The following is a 27,334-nucleotide window of genomic DNA, read 5'->3' as shown; positions in this document are numbered from 1 at the left end:
TTGTCTGGATGCAAAGTCCATCATTTGCTTTCTAGCTTATTTTCCTACATTTATTATATCTGTCATTGTTTCTTCACTACCAGTCCTCAGGATGAAATAAAGTGAAATATTTTAAAAGAGGGCTTAAAATTTCTTTGAGCTTGAACTCCAAGCTTCAGCTCATACTCCTGGGATACCATCCTTCAGGTTATCTTTCCTTCTTGACTCCCTTTGTGGGCTCAAAATTTCAGCTTGTGGGATTTAAATCAGCTCATGAACTTACTGTTCTGACTGCTTATCCTATGGACTTCAGGCTTGCTTAGATTTCACATTTTTGAAGAGTATCCCTCATTAGCTATCTATCTATCTACCTGCCTAATTTTTTACTATATTATTTCTGCTTCTCTGATTGAAGCACCACTGACATAGGCTTACATGAATAGAATTTTGGCAAAGAATATTACATATTTAAGCAACCTTAAAATTTGAATCCAGTATGTTAGATGCCAGAAATAATCATATAAATTCCTATTAAAAGAATTATACTGAAGAAAGATAATTCAGTTGTGACATTAAGTGTGACTTAAAATATACTAATATCAATAGTTGTAGGGAATATAGTGAGGAAACCTTGAGAAGTATGATAAATGCAAGAAAATCAAAAGTTGAAACAGATTGTAGAATATCGTGTCAAAAATTATGAGAGTAAGGCCTAAGGAAGAGATGGAAAGATTTTAAGACTCAAACTTTGGTAGAATAGAATTTAATTCAGAAGCAAAGAAAGCAAAAGGATAAAAGTAGTGGTAGTTTATTTAAAATAACTAAAAAGAGGTAGGACAAAAATGACCATATAATAAGGAAAACAGTAGTACAATATGAATTAATACTATATGATACTTGCACATTAAATGTTGAATGAAAAAAACAATTAAATACAATGCAGCCAGACAGGTGTCATTTTACTGCTCTCTACAATTTCTCTTTTTTTGTAAAATTTAATCAGAATACAAATTACTACTTAGAAACAAGGTGAACACTTCAAATTTTAAATTAACTCTTTCAGTACAGGTTAGTAGAATTTACTATTTGACAGCCTTAGTTTTATCCCTGTGACCTTAACCACAGAAAGAACTTCAGTGTAAGTAAAGTAAGTGAAAAAAAAAAATGTTTATCTTTCCCTTGTTGGGTATTTTGTGTGAAATTTGCTTGACGTATCTTTCAGGAGGAAGAGAGAATAATGCACTTTTTAAGTGTAACTTAGGCAAGATGAAAATATTCATTGTTGAACATATGAGAAAAGAAAGGAGAAAAGAGAAATTCATTGCAAATTCTAGACTAAAATTCTAGACCAGTATGCTTTCGAAAATAGCAATTAAAGCCAAGAGTCTGATTAAAGAAGGGAGAGGGGTTAGATACATAGCTTCTTTTCATTATATTATTTTGTTATAAAGACGTATAATATTAAGAAAGTTTGGGGAAATAATTCCCTATGACACCAGGATGCAATTCTATTAACTGGGTTTCCCTTCTCCCACCCCCCACTTTATATTATTTTAAACTTGTGAACAATAAAGTGATACATATTTCATTCCCTTTGTATGATTTAGTTATTGAGAAGAAGGATAATAGAAAACCTCTTGTCCTAAACCCCTACACCTCTGACAGGTTACAGTCTGGCTTTCACAAAAATGTGGGAGTGAAGAAGGAAGAAATTGGCCCTAGGAATATAAGAATACCATGTGGAAGATTTATTGTCAAATGATAGCCGTAATTGCCAGTCATTAGGGCAACTTTCTTAACATCAAAGCATATATTTTTTCCTTTACATACCAAAGCAAATACAACTTTAGTTCATTCACTGATGTAGATTTACACGCTAGTGTATGTGAGTTTTCCTAAAATTTATTTTTTATCCTTTAGGGGAAGTGGTGTACAAGTTTCCCCCACTAACCAAAAGTAAGGCATTCCTATTAGGTATAATTTGGTAGGTTGTTTTATTTTTTTTTTTTTTATTTGTTTTTGAGTCTGGAAACATTATTACCATTGATTTAGGTAGAATTTTTTTTTAGATTCTCAGAGTCAAAAAAAAAAGTTGCTGGAGTTTAGTTTGAGATTATTTTGGAAAAAGGAGAAAGTACAAAACTCTTTTAGTGAAGAAATTGTCTAAATGTATATTTGTGCTTTGCAGTCAAGATGTTTATGACATAGAAGATTATGTCCTCTGAGCCAAAATGTGTTGGTGAGACTCAAACCCCTCAAAACCAATCCCCCAAGAAAAAAGGCAAGAAATTGCCATTAAGGTAGTGGACCTGCTCAGAAACACAATGACATGGTGTTAAATAAAGATCACAAATTGAGACAAGAAGACATGGTGTCACTCTCTGGATTTGCAGCCAGAAAACTCAATTTTTTGGCTCATCTCTTACAAATGTAAAGGACATTATTAAGGTGCAATCCTAGACCTCTGAATTATGTGCAATGTTATAAACCAATGTTACTTCAATTAAAAAGAAAGAACATTATTACAGCAAGCATTCCATATGGTAATAATACTGATACTGCTGACTGATGCTCCTTTAATTGTCGACACATTTTTTGGCCTAATTTTTCTTGGTAATTAAAATTAATTTGATATCATTATATATTTATAGTCCACTACAAATTCATCTTGAAACAGATAAATATAAACTAAGTTATACATTCATCAATTTCACTAGTATAAAAGAGGTATATCATCAAGCTGAAAAACATGGAGAAAGGAAAACATTATATTTATGCTACTTTGACTGAAAATGATGTAAAATACCTTAAGGTATGATATATTTGACTGCACCTATTTGAGGTTCTTTCTTTCTTTCCCCTCAGTGCCAGCTTAACTTCTGTTTTGAGTTCTCAAATACCCTCTACTAATTGATGGAACTGAATGACATAAATTCCATGGTAGATGGAATTAAAATCATGTTTGTAGAGGTGGCAAGTAGACTGACTGAGGTGAGGAAAGTCAAAGGTGATATGCAAGAAACAGTATGCCTGTTCAGTTGTATAGCAGTTACTTATTGTATTCTTGCCATGTACCAGACACTTTCCTAGATTGTGGAGAAATAGTGGTGACTGAGAAAATTAGGCATTCTGACTTCCTGAAGCCATTTTCTGGTGGGACAACACCAGACAAGTGCTCAATAAATGTTGCAAGAAAACTGTCTTGTCAGGAAAATTATTGTAAAAGCAAAAGGTAGAGTTGACTGTACCAGGAAGTCTGGGGATAAAGTTATGAAAGAGAAATAAAACAGAAAAGACCTTAGGATTTTATATTGTTAATTTATAATATTCAATCCTGAAGACCTTTGTTAGTCCTGAAGACCTTGCATTAAGAAGTTCACACATGGTTGTTAACAAGACATTGTGGTAATCATTTCACAGCATATGGAAATATCAAGTCAATGTGGCATACATTTGAGACTAATATAAAAAAGGAACATCTTTTAACAAAATAAAAAAGAAAGAAAAGAAAGACATAGAGAAAATGGGAGAATTATTTGTGGGAAGGAAGAAATTGTATGAAATAAAAATGCTTTTTCACACAACAAATTTCTGTGCCACAAGCAAGTAGAATTGTGGCAGTAGGAGAAAGGTTAGAGAACAAGTATATAGAACAATATTAAATTTAATTATCAGAGACAGGAGAAAATCCCCTTAGATCATCAAGAAAATTCTCGAATGAAGTAAAAAGAAAACACTTTTCACCTATATATGTATTTATTCAGAAAAGTTAATTTTGCCACTGGAGTACAAAGCATTTACCTTGCAAATATACATACTTGATTTCTTTTGCAAATAGTAAATATCAAATGCCACGAAGGCCAAATACAGATGTTTTGTTTCTTGAATAGTCTTTAGCTTTGTTAATTAAGAAGTTAAGACAGATAATGAAGCTCAATTTTCTATATCCTTATGCAAGTAAATGTGATAACATTTGGGCCACTGGAAGTATTGAATAGGATCTGTTGCTTATTATTCCCAGAGCATGCAAAGGGAAAATTCCATTTTAAATATTGATTTACACAGTCCACTTCTGATTACTGCCTCTGAATTATCACTGCTTCCATAGGCAGGAAACTGAGTTACACAAATCACAACTGTGCAAAGAAGCAAAATCTCCATCTTGCAAGGACACCACGAGAGTGCTACTGCCAATGGAGGTCAATCAAGTTATAATGGGCTCTAATTAGCACTCCACAAGCTGTTAAAATTCTTTACCTGCAGCTGAACGGCAGTTTAAAAGGTGTGAAATTTTCTCTTTCCTTTGAAAACATCACAGAGTTTACATTTTTTTTCTCCAATCTCTTTCTTATATCTTAAAATCCATAGAAAGAGCCAAAAGAGAAAGAGGAAAGGTGATTGAGATTCAAAAGGTCTTTAGTACTTTTTACTCTTTGGGGATCACAGGAAACCTATATGGCTTCTGTCCCTCAGTTTCCAGGTCTGTAAAATGGGATGGGAATAAAAATACCTACCTTGCAGAAGCATTATGAGGAATAATTATTTAATATTCATAATGTTCTTTGAAGATGAAGAAAACGATTCATGTGCAAAGTGTTATAATCACCAGCCTAAGCTTAGGCAGAAATATCGGGAAAATTAAAGCTAACTGAGTGAAGAGAAAACTCATACTTGATGCATGTAGTGTTATATCCTTGACACTAACACAAATTCCACAAATTTAGAGATTCAAAGAAAAATTATAAAGAGAAAACTTACACTGCTCCATTTTATATCTGAGCATGTATTTCTAGACAGCATAATCTGGGCTTGAAACAGAAGAGTTTTTCTCAGATGGTATTCATCATGACTTACTCATCAAAAGAGAAAAATTAATTTAGTACCTGCAGGTGTAAGTGTAATTGTGCATGAAAAATTATTTACAAAGAAAGCAAAATGATCCACTAATCATATTTGTGCTTGGTGTCTTTTATTCCCACTTCCTTTTTGTGTCACATAATAACTATGATCTTAGAAAATTTAAGTCATTGTGTTTCTTCTGGTGTCTATTTCAAATTGGAAACAAGTCCACATTAAAATTGTCATTGATAAATATGTGAGTAACCACTGAATGATTTCAACTTAAAAACTAAAAAAGAAGAAAGTAAAACAGTACCCCCAAACTTCATGGGCTTCAAATTTTATTGAGACAACGTAACTATAGCAGAATTCTAAAGTTGCCAAATATTGAAAATAATTAGACCTATCAGAGAAAAATGATGTTGGCCAGGAGAGAGGACAAGAAAATGAATTTTCCTAATCTGTTTATGGGACTTATTCTATGGATATTATTTTACTGTAAGAGTTGAGAAATGTTTTTAAAAGCATCAATGCCAAAGAAATCACTAAGGAAAAAAAGGAATGGAAAACCCAATAGATGCAAGAGGGCTATTAAGAACTGATAGTGTCTGATCACTCAGTAGGTTTTGCCTGCAGTGGTTGTGATAGTAGCAGCCAGATCTTAAAGCATCAACCTCATGGATTAATAACTCATATTTACGTATATACACCCACACCCACGTGTATATTCTTCTACCTCCAGGGACCTGCCCTGAATTTTAGCCCTATAGGTTGAAATACTATGAAATACTATTTGGTGACCCAAATACTATTGGTCACCTTCAACTGCATGTTCTGCAGGCACTTCAAATTCATTTTGGTACAGATACAGCTCTGTTAATGGGAGGTGCCACGTTCCCAGCCCCTGCCTATATGCAACCTTCCACTGGCTACTGGAAATGAGGGGTAGAGCTAAATAGCAGGGTGAAACTATATATCGTGGAAAGCAGGTGGGCTGGGGGAAAAAAAAAAGAGAGAGATCTTGTTCTTGTGCCCTGACTTGCAACCTGGTACTTCAGGAAAGACAAGGAAGGAGGCACATGGAAGAGAGACATGTAAAGACACTTGGAATAGACACGTAGATGAGAGACATGTGGGGAGGCTGCAATGGCAGCTGTTATTTTGATGTTGTATCTTCTTTTGTCACTAATTTCTGAGACCTGCTTCAGAATCCCTTATCCGTGGTTACCTGCCAGAGGTACCTTAGACTGTGGCAAGTTTTCAGCCCTCAGCAGCCTCACTTTGAGCCAACCCTATCTGGCTGAGCATTTGCCCACAAAGGGGTGGCAAATTTGCGGTGTTTATTGAGAAACTCTTATTAGGAACCTTCTTCTTTTGCTCTAAGCACACTAACACTTTAAGTGTATGCTTTGTCTTAGTGACAAAAAGAGATCTCATTAGAGCATGTAAATTCAGGGGTTCCAAGGTCCACCTCAGTCATTCACTAACAATTTGTCTGAAACTGAAGGCAATAAATTCCCTCTCTAGTTTTCTCCTGCTGAGTCTTATCTCAGGTAATGGTTCTGCTATTCACTTAAAGTGTTGTGTTAGAAACTTGAACATTCATTTCGACACCACTCCCTAACTACACACATGATCCACACCAAATCACATCAATGTTGCTTCCTAGTGTTGCTTGAATTCATCCACATGACCTCAGTCCCAATTCTAATTTATGTCACTGTCATCCTTTGACTCAATGAGGGTGTTTCATGTGGGGGTCTACTGAGACCAGTAAAAATGACTTCAGCTTTCTTAAGTGAAGATCATGAATTTAGAGAAAAGATCTAAGCTAGCTCTCAGAATCACAGAACAGGTTCAAAAAATTGGCTTGAGAAAGAACAGGAAGATAAATTGAGGGTACAATTATGAATGGCTCCTTTGGTGATTTGAGTGAAGACCAAAATTTTCAAATCTCTTGTCATTTATCCTGAGAGTAAATCTCCACAAAATAAGTGAGTGATGTGAACTTACTTGAGACATGTGCCCAAGCCGCGGCCACGTCTGGATGCAGCTTTCTGAGGGGGGTTGGACACTGAACATGAAGATACAATAAGGTGTGATATCCTCCTTCCTAAATCTCTTTGCTTCCAATTTTGCCTTTCTCTCCCACTCTGCACACAGAGTGACCTTCCTGAAATACAAATATAAACGCGACAAGGATATCCCACTTAAAACACCAAAATGGCTGCCTGTCAATCTCAGGAAAGAGCTCCTCACAGCTTTATTAACTGGTTCTTCCTTTAAAAAAAAAAAAAAGGGCCTCCCTGGTGGTGCAGCAGATTGAGTACAGCGCTGTGAAGCTGTCTGCAGCCTCTGCAGTGCAGGTTCGAGCCCCACCAGCTGCAAAGATACCCACGTGGTGTGGCAGCCTTCTCCTGTCTCACCTGCTGCTCCCCTCAGCAGTGTATTTCGTCAATCTGCCTCTTCTGTTCCCTGCTCTGTCTCGAATGAATTCTCTCACCCTCCCACACCTCTGGCCTGTACCCTGGTTCTTGAATAAAAATAAGTAAATCTTTAAAAAAAAAAACCTTCATAATTTTGCCTTTCTAATTCCTCCCTCCCCTTATATTCTCATGAAATTCTACTACACTGAAATTCTTACAAACCACTCCACAGTCTTTCCTTTGGGTTTTTCAAAGTACTCTGCCTAGAACAATCTTTCCTCTCCTCTTCACCACTCTTATGTGTCACATATCACCTCTCCCAGCTTCACCCTGTATGAAAACTCCTGGTATGACTGATTGGTATTATGTCTTCGATGGTGTGCATTAAATAGTCTTCCCCAAAAATTCATCTCAGGACTCAGAATGTGATCTTGTTGGGAAATAGGATCTTTGTAAATGTAATTAGTTAATGATCTGGGGAGGAACTCAGTTTGGATTTAAGTAAGCCTGGTATCCAATGACTGGCATTATAAGAAGAGGAGTGGACAAAGGCAAATGGAGTGCCTCCATCTGAAGATGGAGGCAGAGATTAGACTTCTGTCTCCACAAACCAAGGCATGCTTGCGGCCACCAGGTACTGAAAGGATACTCCCTCAGAGCTCCTGGAGGAAAGTGCCACTGCTGACAACTCACAGTACATCCAGAACTTTGAGAGAATATATTTCTGCTCTTGTGAGTGCCCAGTGTTGGAGTCATTTGTTAGGATAGTGTCAGGGCACAGATACACTTGACAGTTTGCTTTGTAAGGAAAGGATAAATATTTGTTTTGTTTATCTTTATGTCCCAAGAACTTAGCACATTGCCTGCCACATAATAAACTTTTGAGAATATTTGTAGAATGAGTGGATAAAAGCAAGTCATCCATGATTTCCCCATATCCCCAATACATAATGTCTTGGCACTGTCCCAACCCTTCTGTGTTTCTGTAGTGAGTACCTAGTAATCCACAGATATAGTAGATTAATACCGCTAACATCTACTCTTAAAATAGTAACTCAGGATTACTTAAGCTAAAATACATATGGAAGAACATGCCTTCTAAAAATTTGCATTTTTCTACAAAATAAAGTTCTAAAGAATAAGTATCTTGCTGTAGAATTTCACATCCTATAGAAAACACAAGACCTATTGTAAGGCAAAAGAGTTTCTGTAATTGTTCCCTTCTTGAGATTCTGTAGATTATATGACCTTGTCTGATCCCAATCTTTTGCACATAGATCTTTTAGTTAATAATTTTAAGTTTTTGCCAAACAGACACAAATATCTCAAATTCCAGAACATCATCTTCTGGGTAAAAAATTAGAAGTATGACAAATAAAAACTCAAAACAGTGACCATCTAGTCTTGAGCACAAAAGTAAGCAACTATTTATAGACTCTGCCCTGGATCCAAACATCCTCTACTTCAAATGCTTCTTTTCAGGACATTGGCAATATTCAATGAATCAGTCTGTTTTCAATAGTCATCTGCTAAGTGGATATCAGCTCATTTTGAGGCATCACAAAAGCAAACCCAAATAACAAAGACATGCCTGTGGGTGCAGATTTCCTTGCCCTTTATGGGACACATGTGTACACACAGACAGTGCTATAAGGTATTTTCATTCCATGCACATTAGTTAGAATTAAAAAAGGAGCTGAACTTCCAGGGTTATTAAGAGCTTTTTTCTCACCAGCTCCATCAGTCATTGTCCAATCTCACAAATGGAATAACAAAATCTTGTGAAGGCATAAGCACTCACACCAAAGAGCTTATGCTATCTGTCTTAATATTCCAATTTTGAGAATTTCTTAGATGACACATTTTAAGATTGCCTTGCACAGAACATTTATGTTGAAGCCCACTAACACTTCCTAACAACAATTACATCATTTATCACTTATTATTGTATATAAGAAAAGACTGAAAATTATAGAGTAGACACTTAAAAATGTAGTCTATAATATGCAAACAACAAATTTTTGCTAAGTGGGTAAAAGTATTTTATTGTAAATTAAGGGTAGACTTGAATATAAAATCACAGAATGAAATTGCCTGCCTTCTGCCAAAACCAAGTTTTCTGGTATACAACTACAGTATGTTAAAAAAAAATGGATAAAAAGAAAACATAAATTTTGATCACCTTTTGAAAAAATAAGTATTAAATTATTATAATTTAATCATTATTAAATTATTTTTCATGAGATGTTTAATTTAAGAAACTAAATGTATATGACTGATAACTCAAGAAAAGCAGATTGACCTAGAATGTTGGTAGGAGGCTTGGGACTATTACAAAGGAATAATATTTCACATCTACCCAGCTAATGGAACAAGCAAGTTGTATTTCTCTGGGCAGCCATATTCTCTCTATACCCAAGGAAACTATAGACACCGACTTCCTACCTGGTCCAGTAATGATGCTAGGGAAGGGATGGAGCAGAATCATTTGATTACAACTAGAATGTAGAGGTTGTATTTTGAATCAGAATCTCTTCTTAGATTAAATAGGCAGTTTTGATTCAAAGCATCATTTAGCTCCAATCCTGTGTTCCCTCATTATATGATTGCTCTTGGCTGACTATTTTCTTTATTTGACATGCACATTTTGATAATTGCATCAGCTCTCAAGGTTTAAATTATGCTGACCCCTTTCCTAAATCTTAAACTTGAAACCCAACACCCATTTGGCTATAGTCATTAGGATGGCCCAGAAATCAAATCAAATTGAACATGCACTTACCTTAGAACTAATCTGAAACTCAGAACTAATCCACTTAAAGAATTCAGAACACTGAATGAAGTAGATGTTCAATTAAAGGAAGTGTTTATTATTATTATTATTGTCTCCATCACAAAGCTTATCACCCCATTTCTACCAAGTGTGTTTTACTTCTAATCTTCCCAGCTCAGATAACTCACAGCCATTCACCCAGTTGCACACACGTTGGGATCACATTGAATCCTGTACTCTCTGTCATGGTATACATACTACCAATGGCATCTATCAAATATTGAATATTTACACTTTTATCTATCACTATCATTGCTGTCCTAAGCAAAGGGAAAAGACATTTTGCTGAGGAGGAATTCAGAGGCTGATGATCGCAAAGGAGAGGAAGGCAGAGGAGCCAAAGAGAGTGGCAAAAAGTCAGGCAGAGCCAGGGAGATGTGCTTTGTGGAGGCAATGATTGAGCCTGTGGTCTCAGTAGAAGCTAAATGAGTCTGAGTTATCACACCCGGGGAAACATTGGGTAACTGAACACCTACCCTGTATGTGCTGATGGAGGGAGGGATACAGAAGAGTTGACAAATAATTGGATATTTTAAAAAGGAGGTCTAGACTTTGAGACTCTTAGTTTCATTTTCTTGTGATCTTTTCTTCAGTATCTATCATAAACACCATGATAGCTCATCCCTAGAATTATTCTGCCTCCTTTAATTGTTGGGCCAAGCATGGCAAAAGAAAAAATAAATCTTCGTTCTCTTTTGCACTGCTGGTACACTGTAATTTCATAAGGAACGTACCATATGCTAAAGAACAAAAGGAAAATGATTAGAGAAAATGCAAACATCATCACAATTACTTTTCCAAATTATAGGGTTTTGACACCACAATTATTAAATTTAGGGACTCAAAATACCAGTATAGCTTGCCTTCTCTCCCAACCAAACATTGTCTTCTTTTGGGAGATAAAATCTTATCTTTCAATTGCCTACCATCAGTATCCCAGACAAATTGAATCCAAATCTTTTTTTTTTTTTTTTTTTTTTTTTTGTCTGATTGAAGACAAAAATACAAATTCTTTGCTGGGTCTCCATTTCAGTCCAGTTCCTGATCCAGCACCTGACTTTTCCAGAGATAATTAGAAGGATTCCAATGACTGATCCCCCAAATGATGCTGCTCCAATCAGCTTAAGATGATCCTGAATCCCCACTTCACTTGAAGTTCTGTCCCCTTACACTGTGTGAGTCTTCATCAGAGTTACCTCAGAGGAATCTGAACATAACACAGCCTTATCATGGTATTCATCATTGAAACTAATTAAACCAAGAAAGTCAGACTGAAACAGTATCTTCACAAACACCCCTAGGACCTACAATTAGATCATTTCCATGAAATCATTCCCACAACAAAGTAAATGTTAAGTGAAAGAAAACTTAGAAATCAGCTGTACCATTATGAAGAATAAGAATTCTCAAAGTCAAGAAGCTGTGCCCATTCATCCCACCTCTGAATCTCTTATTCTTACTAACCTGTGCTTGCACTGTATGCTCAGCCTCCAATTTGAGAACAGTGACTTACACACATCTGTAAACAGCTTATATTTCAGGCTCTTCGGACTTATTTCCTGCCCTGTAACACTTTCATCTTCACCATTTTTACAGCTCTATAACAAACATATTCTTACAACTGCTTTGTGTTTATTTCTGCACCTTCATTTGCTTCTTGGACCTACTTTTCTAACAATTTTTTTTAAAGATTTATATATTTATGCATACAAGAACCCGAGTACAAGCCTGAGGTGTGGGGGGTGAGAGGATTCACCAGAGACAGAGTGGGGAACAGAACAACCAGACTGACTGAAATACACTGCTGAGGGGAGCAGCGGGCAAGGCAGGAGAGGTCTGCTGTGCCATGTGGGTAGCATCCTGGCCGTCACAGAATCAAAGTGGTGCTGCAGTGGTTGAGGATAGTGTCATAGGTTGTACCTTAACCACTTGCGCCACCAGGGAGGCCCCTCTAACATGAATTTTTTTATTGTAATTTACATGTAGTTTCTTCTGTGGTACCTGATAACTGCCCTTGATATTTTCATGTTTGTAAATCCAACGTGTGTCAACCTGCCCAGTCTTTCAGTTAAGAGCTCCAAGATGCACTTCTTCCTATAATCCAGTACCTTCCAAATCTAATTTCAGAGGAATAAAAGTCTACTAAATTGATACATTTATTTTTGTATTTACTAACTGTGAAGTGAAAGGAAGCACTTCAGATATCAGAGTAAAACTTTAGTATCTATTAAACTTAACTGTGCTGTTATCTCATTTAAAGAGAGGCAGTATTCATACTAATTAAGAACACAGGCTCTGTGTGGTACAATAGGGAATATATATTTGGTCTGTTCCCCTGGTTCATGGCATAAGGCTCCTAAAATCTTTGGACTCCCAGAGTGATGTCTTTTGTATGCTAATGAGAATAATGGTGACTATCTGGGGACCTCTAGATCGTGTTAAGATGGAGGCTGTTCACCAGAGATAACAAGGCATGATTAGAGGATTGGAACTTTCAGGCCCACCCTCTTACTCCAGGGAGGGAAGAGGACTTGGAGTTTGAGTTAATTACCTATGGTCACTGATTTAATTAATCATGCCTACCTAATGAAACCACCATAAACCCTCCTAAACAATTGGGGTTTGGAGAACATCCACATCAATGAAGACATGGAAGAGAGAACGTGGATGCCCCATACCCTTCCTCCCATTTCTTGACCCACACATCTTTTCTGTTTGGCTCTTCCTTAGTTTTATCCCTTATAATAAACTGTCATAGTAAGCAAAGCAACTTCCTGAGTTCCCCGAGTCATTCTAGCAAATTATAAAACCCAGGGGCAGGATCCTGGGAACCCTCAATGTGTAGCCAAATCATAAAATTATCACCTAGGTGACCTTGAACAAGTTTTTCATTTCATCTGTATTCTTTTGGCAAATGGGAATGACAAAAATAACAGTACCTACCTCATAGAGTTGTGAAGATGATGAAATTACTTAAAACAATTGCCTGATATTCAATAAATATTATTTATAAAGTATTCATGTTTATATTTATGCTTTATATTTTATTTTTGTGCTTACATCTCAAAACTTATGTTTATGATTCTTTTATACCTTAACATTTTTTAAATAATAATTTTCCTTAGTGAGGCCCTGATAGTGGTTTATGCTTTCACTTTTGTTTTATCTGAAAATATCCTTATTTTGTCCTTATATTAACAGTTAATAGTTTCTTATTTTTTAAAGTTTTATGTTAAGCATTTGTGATTTAAAAGTAGTACCTTTTTTTTAAGATTTATTTTTTATACAGCAGCTGGGATACAGGCCAGAGGCGTGGGAGGGTGAGAGAAATCACCAGAGACAGAGCGGGGAGCAGAACAGGCAGATTGACTGAAATACACTGCTGAGGGTATTGGGGGAAAGGATGTCCTGAGCTAATCCCATACAGGCTTTGTGGACGCCACCCCCACTCCAGACCAAAGCCATCAGGACATTGGGAAAGACAAATCCCGTCACCATCAAAGGGAAGGTGGCTGGGACCTGAGGGTGGAGTTAAGCAGCCAGGTTGGGTATAAAAACCAAACACGTGGGCCTTGGGGGGCTTGCTCTCTCGCTCGCCTCCTGGCTTCACGGCTCCTGGCTGGCGGCCAGCTCTCAGAGTGCAATGTGGGATTCCAGATCAGTGGATCGGGTGGGACACATTTAAAACTTTGTCTCCCACTTTTCTCCCTGAACTGTACATTTTCTCATTTGCCCTTCCCTTGTAAATGAACCTTTTATTAACCTTTCGTGTGTGCCTGCAGTAGAGCATTAATAAGTCCGCGGGTGAGGACCCACAGTCAGGCAATCCATTTTGTATGGGGGCTGCCCTATAACAAGGGGAGCAGTGGACAAGACAGGAGAGGTCTACTGCACCATGTGGGTATTTCCCTGGCCAACAGGGAATTGAACCCGCACTGCAGAGGCTGCAAACAGCTTCACAGCACTGCGCTCAACCCACTGTGCTACTGGGGAGGTCCAAAAGTAATACCATTTCTTATTAGTCTGAATGTTTTCAGGCCTTGAAATAAATCTTGACTACGTGGGAAAAAAAGATAATTTCACTTGGAATTTCTAACTTGGTACATTTTTCCTTTTTTCTTTATTTTGGGTTTCTATATTTTTTTTATTTAAATTTTATTTTTTATATTCCCCACACAGTTACAACCCCCTTATTTTGACCCCAAGCCTTCCTTTCCCTGCCCCCCACCTCCCCATAGAGTGTCTCTGATTCATAGTTGTTTGTCGATTTTGATATTTTCTTTCTTATAGTTATTCTTTTTCCTGGTCCCTTATTTAAGTTTTCTAGATTCCTGCTATGAGTGAGACCATCCGGTATTTTTCTTTTTCTTTCTGACTTATGTCGCTGAGCATGTTCCCTTCCAGCGCCATCCATGTTGCTGCAAATTGCATGTGTTTATCATTTTTGAATGCTGAGTAATATTCCATGGTGTATATGTACCACATCTTCTTGATCCAGTCATCTATTTTTGGGCATTTGGGTTGTTTCCAAAGCTTAGCTATTGTAAATAGTGCTGCTATAAACATAGGGGTGCAGGTGCTCTTTGGAATGGATGTTTCTGTGTCCTTTGGGTAAATATCTAGGAGTGGAATTGCTGGATCGTATGGAAGCTCTATGTTTAGTAGGTCAAGAAATCTCTACACAGCTCTCCATAGTGGTTGGAACAGTTTGCACTCCCACCAACAGTGCAGGAGAGTTCCTTTTTCTCCACATCCTCGCCAACATTTGTTGTTGCTAGTTTTTTTAGTATGTGCCATTCTCACTGGTGTAAGATGGTACCTCATTGTAGTACCTTTTTTCTTTTATTATATTGTTGAACTTCCTGAAGTTCATCAGTTACAGAAAAACATTTTTTTACTTACCTTCCATTTCACCAAGTTTTTCCCAATCTGCATCTAAGCTGATATTAAACATAATCATTGAATATTTACTTTCAATTTTTTTTTAGTTCTAGGTGTTCTGTTTCTTTTTAAAATCTGCTAGTTGAGGGTTTTGTTTTCAGTTTACTACTTCTTGGGGGTATTTTAGTCCAATATCTTTCAAATATAATAAGCATAATTATTACAATGTAGAAAGTATTTGTTGGTTTCATTTTGTTGTCTTTACTTATCCCTATTGATTCTTAATTTAGTGACATGCTTCTTGTCTTAGGTTATCTTTTATAAGGAGTTTTTCTCTTGGAGAATCATTGTGAGTGTTTGAAACCATGGATGAAGAACTATTCTGTCATAGATTTTTTTTTTTCTTTCTTTTCTGAGTACCCATGAGTGTTACTAATCAGGTCCACATAAGCTAAATTTATTGCTTGGGAGTATTTTTGTTTCTTTTTTTGTTTAGATCAGTAGGTATGTGATAGCTTTATATTTCAAACCCTTTGATAGCTGATTTGTAGTTATAACTTCTGAAGAATAAATTCTCACCCTCCTTTCTTGCCATCCTCTGCTTATATCCAAACTAACTTTCCTTAATTTCATTTGGGGAAAGGGAGGTCATTTTTGGTTTAACTTACCTCCTGAGGATATAGTCTGTTGGGGTTACAATTTTGTCAGATGAAGGTCATGTATTAAGTACCATCTTGGGGGAGGGGCCTAGACTTTGATTTTTGACCCCACATGCAGGAGACTATAAAAATTAGTATCTGTGTCTGCCTACATGAATGCCCCTGGGGGGGAAATGGTGAATGATGCTGTTAATGGTGATGATGGGGGAGGGGTGAGATTCTTTCTACCTGTCTGAATTCCTGCTTTAGATCAGTTTTGGTCTGGTAATGTCATAATTTGTGATTAAAATGATCTTTAAAAATTTGTTACCGGGCCTCCCCTGGTGGCGCTGGCGGTTGAGCGCCGCGCGGTGAAGCTGTCTGCAGCCTCTGCAGCGCCGGTTCAATCCCCGCCTACCCGTGAGGGTCCCACATAGCATAGCAGACCTCTCCTGTCTTGCCCACTGCTCCCCTCAGCAGTGTATTTCAGTCAGTCAGCCTGTTCTGTTCCCCACTCTGTCTCTAGTGGATCTTCTCACCCTCCTGTGAATCTGGCCTGTACCTCGATTCTTGTATAACTAAATAAATCTTTAAAAAATTATAAAAAATAAAAAAATAAAAATTTGTTACCATGGCATTTTATTTTTTCACCAGGTACGTGGGTTGATATTATCCTGAAGGGAGAAATTTAGCCAATCAAAGTATAAGATGCATTAGTAATGCCAAGTTCTGTTGTCAAAATCAAATATTTCCCAAATTTATATATATAAATATATATATATAAAGTTTTCATTTTTAATGTCTGCAGAGCCTATATGATAGTAAGAATTTAACAAATATTGGTTGATAAAAAATTACTTACTGATTTATATCACAATGGTAGTTATATGACAGAGTTCTATACTGCATAATTTTGGAAAGTATAGTGATATTACTGAGTAGGATCAGATCAAGACATTAAGAGATATAAATAATGAAAAAAAATGAGGTGCTCCTGTTGTAGAGCAACCCCGATACAAAACGGGGTGCCTGACTGTGGGTCCTCACCCGTGCTCTTAAAAGGACTTATCAATGCTCTACTACAGGCACATGCGAAAGGTTAATAAAAGGTTCATTTACAAGGGAAGGGGAAATGAGGAAATGTACAGCTCAGGGAGAAAAGTGGGAGACAAAGTTTTAAATGAGTCCTACCCGATTCGCCGATCAGGAATCCCAAAATGGCGCTCTGAGAGCTGGCCGCGAGCCAGGAGCTGTGTAGCCAGGAGGCGAGCGAAAGCGAGCCAGAGCCCAAGGCCCGCGTGTTTGGTTTTTATACCCAACCTGGCTGCCCAACTCCACCCTCAGGTCCCAGCCACCCTCCCTTTGGTGATGACGGGATTTGTCTTTCCCAATGTCTTGATGGCTTTAGTCTGGAGTAGGGGTGGGGTCCACAAAGCCTATATGGGATTAGCTCAGGACATCATTTCCCCCTAACAATCCCAGCTCATGGCATTTCAAATAAAAATAATTCTAAGTCATTCAGATAAATTCCAGTGCATTTAAGGGAGGGAAAAAACACATTAAGCTTTTGTTTAATGAGTTATCCTTGGAATTTTTTCTCCTTTGGATATTGCTATGTGCTTGTGCTTATTTTGCCTATTGGCTCTGAGATTTCCAAAATAAGTTCTAAAACATTTTTTTCATATGCCACTTATCCCCAGACTCTGTACCCTCTTCACCTCTTATCAGTTTGACCTTGAATTTACCAACTTTGGAGGTGGATTCTTTCATGAATACCACATTTACCTGCCTGATGTTTTAATTCTGCTTCCTAGTGTTTTGATCTTGGCAGTTCCCTGATTTTTCAATTGCTAAGTTTTATTTCACACCTTCTCTGCCAACCCACCCTTGATTTTGAGTCTTCTTCTATTATTTTAGAGCTAAGAGTTTATAGCAGCAATCTTCTTTTATTTGTCTACATTTGAAAATCTATAGCACGTCAAGGCAATGTCTTTGTGAAGTTAATCCATTTGCTCCTGCCTATGAATGAAGACATTTTGTGGCATGGATTTTCCAACCTAAAGATGCTTGCTGGATATTTAGGAAGTTATTGACTTTTCAGCTTTGTTACCACATTACCACGATATTGAATTTGGCATCTGTTGCTCTTGCCTACTCAGGTTTGTTCAAACAGTTGTTGTAGGACTGGAACTGTCAAGTCTAGTCTTGCCTAACTACCTATCCCAGCCTTTGTTAAGAGATAAGTCAATTATATACTTTCCCAGGAATCTGATTTTCTATTAAAGTTCAAAATGGGGCCTCCCCTAGTGGCGCAGGCAGTTGAGCACAGTGCTGTGAAGCTGTCCGCAGCCTCTGCAGCACGGCTTAGATCCCTGCTGATCCCTGCCGGCTGGCGAGGGTCCCCACCTCTCCTATCTCACCTGCTGCTCCCCTCAGCAGTGTATTTCTTCAGTCTGCCTGTTCTGTTCACCACTCTGTCTCTGTTGAATCTTCTCACCCTCCAGCACATCTGGCCTGTATCCCCTGTTCTTGTATGCATAAATAAATAAATCTTTTTTTAAAAAAGTTCAAAATGATGAAATTTATTCCATTACTAGTTTATAAAAGAAACTATCCATGAGTTCCTGACTGGGATTCCCAAAGCTGTTTGTCAAATTCCTCTTACTACTCATTTTTAGTTGTTAAACCTTCACATTGAGTATATGAATTATTTGATTTCCTTTCAATAAAACCCTTTCTATTTTTCTTTCTGTTGCTTGCAGCCAAAGAATCCTAATGTTACATTATTAATTATATGAACATGCATGCAATGAGGATTTATTAACATATGGTACAGTGCAATATTTGTTTCCTGTACAGTCAGTAATATGCCAAGTTATACTGTCTACTTTCTGTAAGCATAGAAGAAATAAAACTGATCATTATGAAAAAGATCAGCAAAAGTCATTACTTAAAAATGTTTTAATTCTAAATATCAAAAACCAATATTTAAATAATTTTTGTAATTCTTTTCTTGGAAATCTAGTCTTAGGTCATATTTCCAAGTGTTAGGCAGAGTTTGCAAACAACTAAATATTCAGCAATTATAAGGAGAGCTAAGATAATTCAATGGAATATTGCAGAGTCACTCAAAATGTTCCTGCACTGCCACAGAAATTCAGAGAACAGCTGCAGTTCACATCCTAACTATATATCACATTCTCAGACACATTAGGCAAGTTATCTGACCAATCTGTGACTCACAGTTTTTGTTTGTAAAAGGGAGATGCATTGTTGTTATCTCCGTTCTACAAACAAAAAACAATCAATGCATGCTATATTATGTACATGATGTCTTATTATATGTAAAATTATTAAAATAGTTCCTGGCACACATTAAGGAGGGCACAAAATTCTGTATGTTGTGTAATCGTAATTTTGTTTTAAAAAAACAAGAGAAAATGTTTAATATCTTAGAATGATTTAACAATTATTGAATGGCGTAGTCTGTTTTGATCATTTTTTCACCAGTTTATTTTTTAAAAAAGATGTTTTATAATGATAAAACCTTCTAAAATAAGTGTTACCTGAGTCACTTTTTATACTTTTATACTAGTTAAATAAGTTGATTAACTGCAGAAAATTATATAGGTGCTTCTATAACTTTGTTGGGAGGCAAGAGACTTTTAATCAGAGAAACATAGAATTGACACCATACTTAATCTGTCAAAATCACTTTTATTTCTAGAAAAAAGTTCATTATGGGAAAATCACATTGTTATTTTTCAGCAAAGTAATTATGTCCTTTCATCCATGTTTTATTCAGTTCATACTTTCACATGCAGGCTTTGGTTAAAATCAATGTTTGATGAGTCTAAGTTAATTTTAATACTGAAAACATGTTAAAGGAGTATAGATGGCACAGGCTAGGCTATTCAGCATAACTTAATGAGGATAATGTTTCCTTGGGAAGAGACCAATCATCCTTGGTCAAGATCCATGTTAATTTTCAGAGAAGCTTTTAAGAGAAAGATTTTCCGATTTGGAAAACACTTCAAAAGAACTAAAAGTGCTCTCAGGTCTAGTTGAAACCTCATTTGCAATGATCAGAGCTGTGTACCAGCTATAGTATGATTTCTGATAATGGGTTCTGCATTAATTTCTGTTGTTTCAGGAATTTATGTAGATAATGCTCATCTAAGCTTGTCAGTCTTATCGCTCTGAGATGGTTAGAGAGTTATGTATGTACAGGCTAATGGGCACGACTTAAGATGAGGTGTAGGAGGAGAAAGTCCTAGCATCTTGCCCAATAAAAATGGTTACCACTCACTGAGTGCTTGGAATGTATCTGCTATCTTACCTGGTATGATTGGGTTGAACTACAAATGATGCTTCATTAATTTTCTTTGTTTCACTTAATTTTGATCCAAGACTTCATAGGCACCAAGAAAAAGGCACAGGTGGTACTTTTTCAAAGATTGTTTTCTTCTTCCCTACTATCTCTGCTTACAAAAAAATTCAATAGAAAGAGATCAAAATCTGAGACAGGGGACCTTCTATTGTGATCCTTGCCTCAAGGACAGAGATTTGCATAGATTAAAAGGGCTCTTGGAGAAGTGCCTGGGAGTTAGACAGTGCTGACCATATCCACTGTGTCTCCTGGAGGACAGGATAAAACAATACTTTATTCTGCTTGTGAGTGTTGACACTCAAGATGTCACCTTATGCCCCTCCCATTCCACCATAAGTTGTAAATCATATACTTGAAATTTTAAATTTTTTCTTTTTATTCTTGCTTCAAAAACTGCTTCTGTGAATCTGCCCAGGCCCTTTCTCAGAATGAGAAAAGGTAAAGAGAGCTAAAGTTTATTATATTCCTAAGATTATGCTCTTTTCTTTCTGGTCTTAGCTCATTTCTATGCTACAAGGTATTCTTCCCTTTACCACAGAGCCCCATTCCATCCTGTTGATTGACATCCCCAAAATATAGATCATACTCCTAAATATCAACTGCTGTTCTGGATTCCCATTAAAATAACCAATTCACAGATCCCCTTTTCTTAGATCATTTTTTCATCATCTCAGTTGTTTATGTTAGGGGGGCAAAGGATGTCCTATAACATTTACATGAAAAATGCCTGGACAATGCTATTCACAGTGCACACTTGGCTTTTCTACTAAATGGGACCTAATTTTTCTAGTCCTTAATATAGGAAAGGCTTGTGTACTATCCTCGCTCTTCTTCAGCAACTTAGGATCAGCTAAACTTCAAATCCCAAAGGTTGAATTTAAAACAATGACATGTAAAGCGGAGTTTTGCAATAAATTCAAAGAAATGGAACTTAATGTATCTTAATAGCTTCTCTTGAATCTTTACTTTCAATTGTTAATAAGCCACATCACTGAGAAAATTATTTCACTGATTGATTATGTATCTTGTAGCTCAATTTTAATTTGTTGAAATCCATACATAAGAATCTTTTAAAAATATATGCACAGCAGGTTCTGAAGTAGTCATGTATTTCTTTTAAATCATAGAAAAATAGAATTATTATTGAATTGTGTGCATGTAATTTAGATCACATACATCTTAGCAAATTAAATATATTCATTATAGGAAATACTGTGTTATTTTATATCCTTCAGTAGAAATTTTGTTAATTGATCTCTACTTAACCAATTCCCAAGCAACAGAATTAATGCTGGCTAATTTAAAGAGAAAAGCAATTTATTGGAAGTATATCAAGTAGAAACGTGAATAATTAGGCTCTCCAAATATGCAGAGAGAGGGATGTTTGGTGTTTGAAAACCAGTCAAACAAACTAGGATAATATTTCAGCTATTTGGACATCTGGACATTCTGCTTCTAGACATTCATGTGGACATTGATATTCAACACCACATGTATCTTCAATTTTCAGACTTAAAACACTGCAGTCTTCACTGTAATTTCTTACTATCTTCAGTTGTATTATCATTCTCTTAAAAGCCAAAGCCCTGAGTAGATTACTTACATGATCTTGCATCATTTTTTTTGTCCAAGCTACCAGCAGATAGACCCTTGATGCTCAAAATATAGATCAACAGCATAAACCGGGAGCTTGTAAGAAAACGAGACTCTTGTGCTACATCTCAGACTTACTGAATCAGAAATTGTATTTAACATGACCCAGATAGCTGGACACCCTTTTAGAGCATGCACTTCTTAAATAGTTTGGAGGTCCCAAGAAACCCCTTGGTTTTCTTTTTTTTTCCAAATATTTCTTTTATTTATTTATGCATACAAGAACTGGGGTGTAGGCTAGACATGCGGGGGGTGAGAGGATTCACCTGAGACAGAGTGGGGAACAGAACCTACAGATCTACTGAAATACACTGCTGAGGGGAGCAGTGGGCAAGTGAGCAGAGGTGTGCTGCACCATATGTGGGTTAGCTCCCTGTGCGGTGACTGTACTCAGGCCACAGTGACTGGGGATAGCTTGATAGCTCTGAGACTTAACCCCTACAACCACCAGGGAGGCCCTGCCCCTTGGTTTTCTTAATGAATTACTGATTTATTGCAAAAGATACTAAAGAATATGACTCAATAGCCAGAGAAAAGAGATGCACAGAGCAAAGCAGAGGGTAAAGGTGGGGAGATTCTGTGTCCTCCCCAGACACACCCTTCTCCCACAAATCTTCATATGCTCACCAATTCATAAGTTCCCTGAAGACCCTGAATTTTTACTTAGACATGATTGATTAACTCACTGGCCATTGGCAACTGTACTCAACCATTAGCTTCATCTTCCCGGAAGGTCAGGAAGGTGGGAATTAAAGTTCCAAACCTCTATTCTAGTTGGTTTCCTTGGAAACCTTGGGTGTTTACCAAACTTTAACCTATTAACATAACAAGAGATACCTTTATCACTCGCAACACTTATGACAATTCAAGGGAGAGCTGTGATCCAAGACTTATGGAGGAAGACCCTATTTTTTTGGTCATCTTGAAACATAGACATCTTCATAAAAAAGGGAGACTCAGGCTTCCCTGGTGGTGGGGGCGGTTGAGCCTACTGCTGTGAAGCTCTCCACAGCATCTGCAGTGGGGATTTGATCCCCACCGGCCCGTGGAGATACCCACATGGCATGGCAGACCTCTCCTGTCTCTCCCGCTGCTCCCCTCAGCAGTGCATTTTGTCAGTCTGCCTGTTCTGTTCCCTGCTCTGTCTCTGGTGAATCCTCTCACCCTCCCACACATCTGGCCTATACCCCAGTTCTTATATAAATAAATAAATCTTTTTTTTTAAAGGGGAGGCTCCATGTTTCCTGTCCCACTTAATGAAGGGCAGAACTGAGGTGAAGATATAGAACACTTGGGGGAGAATATCTGGAGAGACACAGTAAGAGAGACATGTGGGAAAAGCTAGTTTGCTTCTTGACTTTGGACTTGCACCAGGGACATGGCAGAGACACATGGGGAAGAGACATGTAGAGACTCCTGCATTACATAACATTTTTATTTATTCCTTTATCTATAACTGTTTTTTTCTCACTTCATTTATAACCAAACTTTCCCACCTTTTTAACTCTAGGTTTGTTCACTGTGAGGCCTAGATTACAGGCAGTTTTGTCAGACCAAGGCCTCAGAAGACAGGGTAAATAAGTATCTAGGACAGATAATTCTAGGGCTTCAGAAACCTGGGAAACAAAGGGTTAGGGCCTCCGGCTGTTAACTCACTGCCAGGCAACTGGGGTTTACTGAAAGCTACATTATCTATGTTAAAATCCTTAACAGCAGGTCCACTACTTGCCTGGTTTACTCAAGAAAGTTATTGTCACTAATAAGCAACTCCCATTTGATGTACACAGAGGCAAAAATGTCTAGATAGCTAGATTTGAACCACCCCTAATCATTTTGAGCAGCCCAGCAGTGTGTCAAGAAGACAGTGCAGGCCCAGTGTCTAAGGTCTTAACCCCAAATTTACTCCAACTTTGTTATATACTAAAATCTCCACTAGGGGAGGGGTAGAGCCACTGTTTTCTTACTGTGCAATGTACGCGGATGCAGGGGCCTCATCTGAGCATATTCAGATGCTCCGATGATCAGCAATGCCCAGAACCTCAAATATCCAAACACCCTCCTTTGTCCCTATCAGCCATTTTTCTCTCCAAAAAAGCACCTTCCAGGAGGGGACCCAGGGAGACAGTGTGTGAAGTAATTCATGTTCTTTGTCACCATTATCTGAGATAATAAAACTCTTTCTCTGAAAAAAAAACCAAACAAACAAAAAAACAAACAAAAAACAAAATTTGGGTTAAGCTTATTTAGGCACTTCAAGTGAACCTATTCAACTTGTCTATCCATTGCCTCCCCCTCGGTCTGTGTCTATTTAAATAGGGTAAAATTACATGTTCACAAAACTCTAAGCTACCTGTTCCACCAGAAATATAGCTGATTTCACTATTAGCACTGATTTTGGTAGATGGTGTAAAGGGGCATATTCTGCCCTGGCAGGTCTTAAGGAATTCTGACATAAAGGTTAAAAACAGTTACAGTTCCTTGCTCCTACCTCTTAATGTTGCAGTGCTGGTTCTGTGACCACTTCCTTAGGGCAACAAAATTGATGTGAGGTGATGTGAGGAAGAAATTATACCACCACCTTCCCTGCCCCTTTCTGCGAGGGTAATTTTTAGGTGAGATTACATGTAAAGCAGATAACGCTCTAAAATATGGAGGAGCTTCATTTAATCCCTTGAAAATTAAATTAAGAGAAAAGGGACTGACCTGTGTGCAGGAAAAGGGAATTCTCTTCCAAACTGCCTTCAGATTCAAGCTCATTCCTGGGTCTCCAGTCTGCCACCCTGCCCTACAGATTTTGTACTTGTCAGTTTCCAAACCTGCAGGAGACTGTTCCTTCATATAAATTCCTCTACTTCAGAATAGTTGATCAATTGATAGACAGATAGATGGAAAGATTGATAGATTGATAATCTCTTCTTATTTCTGTCTATCCGGAGAACCCCCAACTAATACAGTGACTAATGACATTCATGTTGCTAAATCCAAAGGTAATTTTCAGTCTTCCCTTACTTGACCTTTCCGTGGCATTTCACTCCATTGATGACTCTCTCTTTCTTTAATTATTCTTTTGTCTCTCAATTTTCCTCATTATCTAGTTGCTCAAATTTACAAAGTTAAAAAAAAAACAAAACTTATTTGTGTTTCTTCAACAATTCCCATCTATTTTGTCACAAGTGCATGCTGGGGACTGAGGTTTATAAATGCTCCCCAGGTGATTAACTGTTTAGAAACAAGGTTTGGAATCACAGGTATCCAACCCCACTTACTCTGGCCTGGGTTCATCTACCTCCCCTATTGCTGTGACTCTTCATCCCTCCATCTTCTTTTGATGCTGTATCTATTGCCAACTCCAGAAATAGATCTATTAGCAGCTTCAATGACTAAAACAGAACTCCAATCCAAAGGCCATTTTCACCTCTCAAATATAATGCAAAACTCCTTTCTTTCTTTGTTGGAAAAGGAGAAATACTGGAGGAGACCCAGTTGTCCTTGAATTGATCTTATTAGTCTCTGGGCAGGAAAAGTGAATTCCTCTTGTTTTCTCTTTGATGCAACATGGCTGCCACTTCCTCCCCAGGTGGAGCCGCAACAGCAGCCATCTATCCTGAAGACTACATTCAATTTTGCTAATGCAGAAAGAGGTCAGAGCTCAAAATCTTTACTCTTAACTAAACAGGGTCAAAAGGGCAATAGATATTATTTTTATATCATTCTCTTTGAAAAGAGGATGATAGAATGAATTATAATGCAGCTCCTTGATACTTGGATTTACGTGTGTTGAAGGTCAAATTATATATTGTGAAACTAATGAAGGGCAATAAAGACTGCTATTACTTCAGTCACTTCAGTCACTTCAGCTCCCTAAGCACAGCTTTATTATGTGTGTTTTTACTTCATTTGTGTGGGACAGGATTCTTACTGCTCTGATCTTCATCTTTTCCATAAGCAAAAATAAACTAAAATAAAAAACTATGCTGAAACTAATTTTTTATCTGAATTCACACACACCAGCCAGATGCGTTGTGTCATGCTGCAGTAGGATGTTTTGTTTGATGTGGTGCATCATAGTGTTTTTTAAAGTATTCACATATTGAATTTAAATATATGCAATAACAGGAAGTAGAAGAAAAGCTCTTAGTTTTGTTTTGTTTTGTTTTTGCCACTATTTATCTGTACCACTTTTTTATTTAAATGACAAATTTCCAATTTTGAAGTTTTATACTAGTGCCTGAAATCCAAGGAGGGTGAGTGTTGTTATTTTCGTTGTTTGGGAAACAAAAATGTACCTCTGATAATTTTTGTCTTTGATTACTGCTTCTTCAAAGGATTTAAACCAGAATGAAAGCCTTTGAAATCTTCAGAGATAAGGAGACATGAGAGTTATTCTGTATGCACTGGATAAACAGATGTCTTAGCTTTTCAAACCAAACCTGAAAAATATAATCACAAGCTTCATCAGAAAGAGAGAACAATTTTTGCAGGTGTATAATGTTTTATATTTTGCTAATGTGAAATGGAAGATATGGTGTCATTTTATTCCTTTTTCCTATCTAAGAATTTAGTTTCAATTAACATTTCAGAAAGCTTTTTCAATCTCAGGAAGTAAGATTCTTTCCATAGCAGCAAAAAAAAACCAAAAAAACCCAAAAAAACTCTTTTCTTGTCATTTTGGTACAAATAAGCACCATTAGAAACATATCTATAAATTGCTTGGGAAGTTGAGATACTAATTGCGAAATTCCAAATTAATAAAAGCCAAATTTCATTCATTTGCTCAATGGACCAAGCCGTAATCAAATTTATTCTGAGACACCCATTGACTTCAGTGTGTTTCTTATATGGAATAATTGTAGAATTAAGCTCAATGCTACTAACAGAAAAAAAAAAAAACCCAACTAAACACTAATAGACTTTGCATTGTGCCAACTGATGGTCTAAACTGGATAACCTATTCTCTGGATGTCTATGTTGTAGTTTCTCACTGATTCACAGCAGTACAGAAATGGACCTAATGATGCAAAGAAACAAATAATCTCTATCCATTATGCTTTCAGCCTTTCCAAGATAAAAGTACTTCTTGCTTACATACTTATGAGGATGAAAGAGGAAAAGAAAATCATGCTGTCCACGACAAAAATGTTTCCTTGTGCCAATAAATATGTATAGTTTCAAAATTTAAATCTTAAGTAAAGACTCAAATAACACAACTTACAATTCCATCACCTAATTAAATATCTACTTTACTATATTCAAACCACTTTTTGAAAACATTGCCAGCAGCTATCCATTGGATAAATTCTAATTCTCTCAGGGAAAGAAAAGGGGGAAAAAACAACAACAACAACAACAAATGGAGTCAACCTGCTTAAGTGTATACTCCAAGGAGCAGACTTCAGTTTCGCTCAAAACTATGTCCTCAGGACCTTAGTGCTTGCTTAGCTGAAACCTTAAAATCAATCTGAATGTATTAATTTTTAAATTTGTAGGGGGCAAATGAGATCAACTATATCGATAAAAAATGTGCTGCCGAGAATCAAATTGGTCCTCAACTTTTGTCTCATAGATTGTTAAAACTGAAATGAACATTAGAAAGATCTTATTTTAACCAGTGAGGGGTGCTTAACAAGGGGTGAGGTGACTTATAAAGGTCTCAGAGTTGGATACTGATTCTGTAACAGTTCCTGTGATGTGATAC

The sequence above is a fragment of the Talpa europaea genome, assembly GCF_964194135.1.
Source record: "Talpa europaea genome assembly, chromosome: 6".
In the NCBI taxonomy this organism is placed as follows: domain Eukaryota; kingdom Metazoa; phylum Chordata; class Mammalia; order Eulipotyphla; family Talpidae; genus Talpa; species Talpa europaea.
This window is presented reverse-complemented; position numbering follows the sequence as displayed.